Consider the following 7,505-nt stretch of genomic DNA (forward strand, 5'->3'; position numbering starts at 1 on the left):
GATTCTGTGTTGTATCTGTTTGAGCCGTGGTCGGGATGGGGGGATCCGGCGAACTGAGTGAACGATCCGGGGAGCGAAACGCACAGATCCACAGAATTCCCTGGTCCTTGCTGATCGTGGTCAGTTCAGGAATAGGACGACAGTTCAGCTCCAAATGCCACTGGATTCAGGAAAGAAGGGGGATGGGGGCAGGTTGGGATATCCACCAGGCCTCCTGCTCGGTGAGCCACGTTGGACATTGCTGGCGGCGCAGCCGGGATCTTCCCTCGGGTGTGATGCCACTCAAGGTCGCAAGGACAACTGGACCAGTTTCTGGAGGGAATCCAAGGCCATCTGTGGGGCCAGCAGGTACAGAACCTGAGGGGCCCAGCACTTCACCCGCCCAGCTTGGAGTTCCAACCTTTATTTTTCCAAGAGATGTGGGCGTCGTTGGCGAGGCCAGCATTTGTTGCCTATCCCTTTTTTAAAAAATTCGGAGTACCCAATTATTTTTTGCCAATTAAGGGGCAATTTCGCGCGGCCAATCCACCTACCCTGCACATCTTTGGGTTGCGGGGGCGAAACCCACGCAAACACGGGGAGAATGTGCAAACTCCACATGGACAGTGACCCAGAGCCGCGATCGAACCTGGGACCTTGGCGGCATGAGGCAGCAGGGCTAACCCACTGTGCCACCGTGCTGCCTGTTGCTCATCCCTAATTGCCCTTGAAGCTTTTAGAGGGTAAATGTCATTATAGCCCCAGAGGGCCCCAATCTGCCCTCCACATTTTTTGAGAGCTGACTGGTGGTGGTTTAATCTGAGGGTCACCACACCTCAGGCGAGTGCGGGAATTGAACCCACGGCGTTGGCATTGCTCCGCTTCAGGAACCAGCCATCCAGCCAACTGAGCTAACCGACCCCTGTTTAGAGGGTAGTTAAGAGTGAACCATATTATCCCAGGCCTGTGGGCTCCGAGACCAGTAACATTACCACGGGCAGACTTTTATGGCCCTGTCGCGGAGAGGGCGGGGATGGAAAATGCTGCAAAGGTGCATTGGGTTTGACGGAAGTGGAAAATCCCGGCAGCATAGAATTCCACCCAACCTCACCACCTTCTCTTCAGCGGCAGAGTCGACACAGCTGGTGTGTCCGAGGCGAGTGGGAGTTTCATAACACCCTGTGGTGGGGGGATGGGGGTTAATATTCATCCTGGCTTCAAAGAGAGTTCGGGGCCTAGAGGGATGAGTGATTTAGGGTGGGAGAGGGTTAAGTTTTGAAGGGAGAGTTTGGGGACTTGAGAGCTAGGTTGCGACTGAGCGCTACCAGAGGTCTGGGTGTGAGAAAGTTGGGTTTTGATGGGAGAGCATCGGGAATTAAAGGAACATATGACTATAGGAACATGATGACGCCATTCAACCGCTTGAGCTTGATCTGTACCCCACTCTAATTCCCCATCCTTGCTCCACATTCCTTGATAGCAACATCGATCTGTCAATCTCAGTCTCGTAAACCTCAATGGGCCCAACAATGAGAGGGCAGCGTTCAAAGAAGAGCTGGTAAAGCTGTGGCTTTCTGGACATTCATCACGTCCGAAAACAGAACTGTGACATTATGGGAATGTTCAGAACACAAAGGGTTAATGTCATATCATAATTAACAACTAGATGGAGCTAGATGCAGAACTATATAAAGCACTGACTCTTGGACTTCTGGGAGAGAGCTGGAGGAGAGCTAGAGAGAGCAGTGATAGAGAGGACCGTACAAGTATAGATAGAGCATAGAGACTAGTGTTAGTTGAGTGTAGATTACTAGATTATTGTTTCCTATAGGAGTAAGTGGTCGAGCTTAATTAAGTAGTGTAAATAAATGTTAGCTTTGTTAATGAACTTTGCTTCTGTGGTCTTTGTGATCATTGCAACATTCAGAGAACAAGAATCACAAAGACCACCACAAGAATAACCTGGTCCTTTGCCCGTGACTGTGGAATCTTGCTGTGCGTGACCTGGCGCCGCAAACCACTCCGGCGCCAGCCTAGCCCCTGAAGGTGCGGAGGATTCCACTCCTGCGTGGCGGAGTTGCCCGCCCCGCCGATTCCCACAGAATCCCGCCCATGAAATGTAGGGTATAAGGGAAAAAGCGGGTTGAGTTACATCAGTGCTGACTGAAATGAAAATCGCTTATTGTCACAAGTAGGCTTCAAATGAAGTTACTGTGAAAAGCCCCTAGTCACCACATTCCGGCGCCTGTTCGGGGAGGCTGGTACGGGAATCGAACCGTGCTGCTGGCCTGCTTTCAAAGCCAGCGATTTAGCCCTGTGCTAAACAGCCCCTGTGACTGGCTGCCTAGTATTGACCTCAGGATATTCTCAAAGGTCCCGCCTCCTCACCTTTGTCCCTCGCCTGAGGTGTGGTGATCCTCAGGTTAAATCATCACCAGTAAGGGCGGCGGGGGGGGGGGGCGCAGTGGTTAGCACTGCTGCCTCATGGCGCCGAGGACCCGGGTTCGATCCCGGCCCCGGGTCACTGTCCGTGTTGAGCTTGCACATTCCCCCCCCCCCCCCCCCCCCCGTGTCTGCGTGGGTCTCACCCCCACAACCCAAAAATGTGTAAGGTAGGTGGATTGGCCACGCTAAATTGCCCCTTAATTGGGGGAAAAAAACTTTTTTAAAAATCACCACCAGTCAGCTCTGCCCCTCAAAGGAGAAAGCAGCTTATGGTCGTCTGGGGCTGTGGCAACTTTATCTTACCTAGTGACTTCAATGGAGTTTATTAATGGGTGCCTATAACCCAACACCCATACATACTAATGGGTGTTGGGGGGGGGGGTTAATTTTCAGTAAGATATAGGGGGAAGATGGTGGGGTAGTGGTAAAGTCACGGGACTCTAATCCAGAGACGCAGGCTGAGTCTCTGCATTTGTGAGTTTGAATCCCACCACAACAGCTGGTGGAATCTAAATTTGATTAGTACAAATCTAGAATTGATGTTCTTCTCAGTAATGTGACCGCGAACCGTCAATGATTGTTGTAAAAACCCATTTGGTTCACTAATGCCCTATGAGGGAAGAAAACCTACCGTCCTTACCTGGTCTTGTCTACGTATGACTCCAGACTCACGGCGATGCGGCCTAGGAAGCCAAGGGCAGTTAGGGATGGCCAGCCAATGCTGGCCTTGTCAGCAACACCCACATCCATGAAGGAAAAAACGTATCTCAATGACATGACAGCCCCATTTTTCCGGCCCAATTCCCGGAGGTTTGCCACTGATTCCTATCGGCTACAACACAGGGCCTTAGGGTATCACTCAGGCCTGACTGTTGGCAGGGCAACGAGTGCCGTCTAGAACAAATCGACAGCACCATGACACCAGTGGCGTCACAGGGAGACACCACAAAGACTTTACAGTTTTCAAATGAAGAGACTGGTGCAGCCAGGGGGCCCGATGCAAAGCAGACCCGGATGGATTTGGGAGTGCGTGTGTGTTTAAATATAGCGAGAATCGGAAGTAAAGCTTGTTGAGCTACAGGCAGAAGTCACTACATGGAACTTTGATATTGCTACACTATGGAGACCTGAAAGAAACGGAAATCTAACATTCCCAGTTTTGATGTATTCAGGATAAATAGGGAAGAGAATGAAGGAATTGAAGATGGGGGGAGGCGTTGGGGAAATGCATTGATCACTGCACCGTGGCATGGTGGTCAGCACTACTGCCTCACAGCGGCAGGGACCCGGGTTGTGGTCGTCACCACTGTTTTTATAATACTTGAATTAGAGGTAATACGGTAAGGCTCCTGAACTACAGGTATGGGGGTGGATCCCTGCCTGCTGGTTCCGCCCAGTAGGCGGAGTATAAATGTGTGTGCACACCGAGCTGCTGCCATTTCTGGTAGCAGCTGCAGGAGGCAACACATCTCTGCTTAATAAAGCCTCGATTACTCTCTACTCTCGTCTCGTCATAATTGATAGTGCATCAATTTATTAAGCAGAGATATTACAGCGATGGAACTACGCATCAAGCCTGATCGCCTGCAGCTGCACCCGCAAGCAGCCAACGCCGCATCAGCCTTCAACCATTGGCTCGCTTGTTTCGAGAGCTACCTCCGATCCGCGACGGACCAACCCTCGGAAGAACAGAAACTCCAGGTCCTTTACTCACAGGTGAGCTCCGATATTTTTCCCCTTATCCGGGATGCGCCTACTTACACGGAAGCAATGGAGCTCCTGAAAGGACATTACATTCGCCCAATCAACAAACTGTACGCCAGGCACCTCCTGTCCACGAGACAGCAACTCCCTGGTGAGACTTTAGACGATTTCTGGCATGCCCTGCACATCCTGGCAAGGAACTGTGATTGCCAGGCAGTTTCGGCAGTCGAACATACTGAACTTTTAATCAGGGACGCTTCTGTTACGGGCATGGGGTCAGCGTACATCCGCCAGCGCCTATTAGAAGGGGGTACCCTCGACCTTGCGGCAACCAGGCAGCTCGCAAACTCACTGACTGTTGCCTCCCATAACGTACAGTCGTACTCCCCCGACCGCACGGCGCCCTTCATGGACATCGTGAGCCACACCAGAGGCCGCCCCCAGCCAACCCCAGGCCTGCGCCGCGCGGCAGCCAGCCAACCCCCGGGGGCGCAAATGGTATTTCTGCGGGCAGACAAAGCACCCCCGGCAGCGCTGCCCGGCGTGGAGCGCAATCTGCAAGGCCTGCGGGAAGAAGGGACATTTCGCTGCGGTGTTCCAGGCCCGGTCGATCGTCGCTGTATCCAGGCCCATTGTTCCTGCAACCCCCCGTGTGCGACCCGTGGGCGCCGCCATTTTCATCACCGCAGTCCACGTGCGGCCCATGGGCGTCGCCATCTTTAACGCCGCCCCCGTGGGCGCGTTCATCTTCGGCACCATTTTGGACGGCGCCTCAAGACCCCTGCTCGTCGGGCACCTCATCTGGCCGCTCATCGCTTGCCACCGCCGCCGACCAGCCCGGGGCCTACCAACACCAGCCGCAGCTCGCCTCCATCACGCTCGACCAGTCCCGGCCGCACAACCTCGTAACCGCGACGACGACGGTTAAAGTCGATGGAAACAAGACATCTTGCCTTCTTGACTCCGGGAGCACGGAAAGCTTCATCCACCCTGCTACGGTAAGGCGCTGCTCCCTCGCGGTACACCCCGTTACCCAGAGAATCTCCCTGGTCTCCGGATCCCATTCCGTCGAAATCCGGGGGTACTGCATCGCCACCCTCATCGTCCAGGGCGTAGAGTTCGGCAACTTCCGACTCTACGTCCTCTCCAACCTCTGCGCTGCCCTGTTACTCGGCCTGGACTTCCAGTGCAACCTCCAGAGCCTAACTCTAAAATTCGGTGGACCCCTACCACCCCTCACCGTATGCGGCCTCACGACCCTTAAGGTCAACCCACCTTCCCTGTTTGCAAACCTCACCCCGGATTGCAAACCCGTCGCCACCAGGAGCAGACGGTACAGTGCCCAGGACAGGACCGTCATCAGGTCGGAGGTACAGCGGTTGCTGCGGGAAGGCATCATTGAGGCCAGCAACAGCCCCTGGAGAGCCCAAGTGGTAGTAGTAAAGACTGGGGAGAAACACAGGATGGTCATTGACTACAGTCAGACCATCATTCGGTACACGCAGCTCGACGCGTACCCCCTCCCACGCATATCTGATATGGTCAATCAGATTGCACAGTACCGGGTCTTTTCTACAGTGGACCTGAAATCTGCCTACCACCAGCTCCCCGGCCGCAAGGCGGACCGCCAATACACTGCGTTCGAAGCGGACGGCCGCCTTTACCACTTCCTTAGGGTTCTTTCGGCGTCACTAACGGGGTCTCGGTCTTCCAACGTGAGATGGACCGAATGGTTGACCGGTACGGGCTGCGGGCCACCTTCCCGTACCTAGATAACGTCACCATCTGCGGCCACGACCAGCAGGCCCACGACGCTAACCTTTTCAAATTTCTCCACACCGCCAAACTCCTGAACCTCACGTACAATAAGGAGACGTGCATGTTCCGCACCAACCGCTTAGCCATCCTTGGCTATGTTGTGGAAAATGGAGTTCTAGGGCCTGACCCTGATCGCATGCGCCTCCTCATGGAACTCCCCCTCCCCCACTGCCCCAAGGCCCTCAAACGATGCCTGGGGTTTTTCTCCTATTATGCCCAGTGGGTCCCTAACTATGTTTGATAAGGTTCCCCACGGTAGGCTATTGCAGAAAATATGGAGGCTGGGGATTGAGGGAGATTTAGAGATGTGGATCAGAAATTGGCTAGCTGAAAGAAGACAGAGGGTGGTGGTTGATGGGAAATGTTCAGAATGGAGTTCAGTTACAAGTGGCGTACCACAAGGATCTGTTCTGGGGCCGTTGCTGTTTGTCATTTTTATCAATGACCTAGAGGAAGGCGCAGAAGGGTGGGTGAGTAAATTTGCAGACGATACTAAAGTTGGTGGTGTTGTCGACAGTGTGGAAGGATGTAGCAGGTTACAGAGGGATATAGATAAGCTGCAGAGCTGGGCTGAGAGGTGGCAAATGGAGTTTAATGTAGAGAAGTGTGAGGTGATTCACTTTGGAAGGAATAACAGGAATGCGGAATATTTGGCTAATGGTAAAGTTCTTGGAAGTGTGGATGAGCAGAGGGATCTAGGTGTCCATGTACATAGATCCCTGAAAGTTGCACCCAGGTTGATAGGGTTGTGAAGAAGGCCTATGGAGTGTTGGCCTTTATTGGTAGAGGGATTGAGTTCCGGAGTCGGGAGGTCATGTTGCAGCTGTACAAAACTCTGGTACGGCCGCATTTGGAGTATTGCGTACAGTTCTGGTCACCGCATTATAGGAAGGACGTGGAGGCTTTGGAGCGGGTGCAGAGGAGATTTACCAGGATGTTGCCTGGTATGGAGGGAAAATCTTATGAGGAAAGGCTGATGGACTTGAGGTTGTTTTCGTTGGAGATAAGAAGGTTAAGAGGAGACTTAATAGAGGCATACAAAATGATCAGGGGGTTAGATAGGGTGGACAGTGAGAGCCTTCTCCCGCGGATGGAAATGGCTGGCACGAGGGGACATAGCTTTAAACTGAGGGGTAATAGATATAGGACAGAGGTCAGAGGTAGGTTCTTTACGCAAAGAGTAGTGAAGCCGTGGAATGCCCTACCTGCAACAGTAGTGAACTCGCCAACATTGAGGGCATTTAAAAGTTTATTGGATAAAACATATGGATGATAATGGCATAGTGTAGGTTAGATGGCTTTTGTTTCGGTGCAACATCGTGGGCCGAAGGGCCTGTACTGCGCTGTATCGTTCTATGCGGACAAGGCCCGCCCACTCATTCACTCCACAGTTTTCCCCCTGATGGCTGAGGCCCGCCAGGCCTTCAACCGTATCAAGGCTGACATCGCCAAGGCCGCAATGCACGCGGTCGACGAGACCCTCCCCTTTCAGGTCGGGGGCGAGGCATCGGACGTCACTCTGGCCGCCACCCTCAACCAGGTAGGCAGACCCGTGGCAT

The sequence above is a fragment of the Scyliorhinus torazame genome, chromosome 29, assembly GCF_047496885.1.
Source record: "Scyliorhinus torazame isolate Kashiwa2021f chromosome 29, sScyTor2.1, whole genome shotgun sequence".
Classification (NCBI taxonomy): Eukaryota; Metazoa; Chordata; class Chondrichthyes; order Carcharhiniformes; family Scyliorhinidae; genus Scyliorhinus; species Scyliorhinus torazame.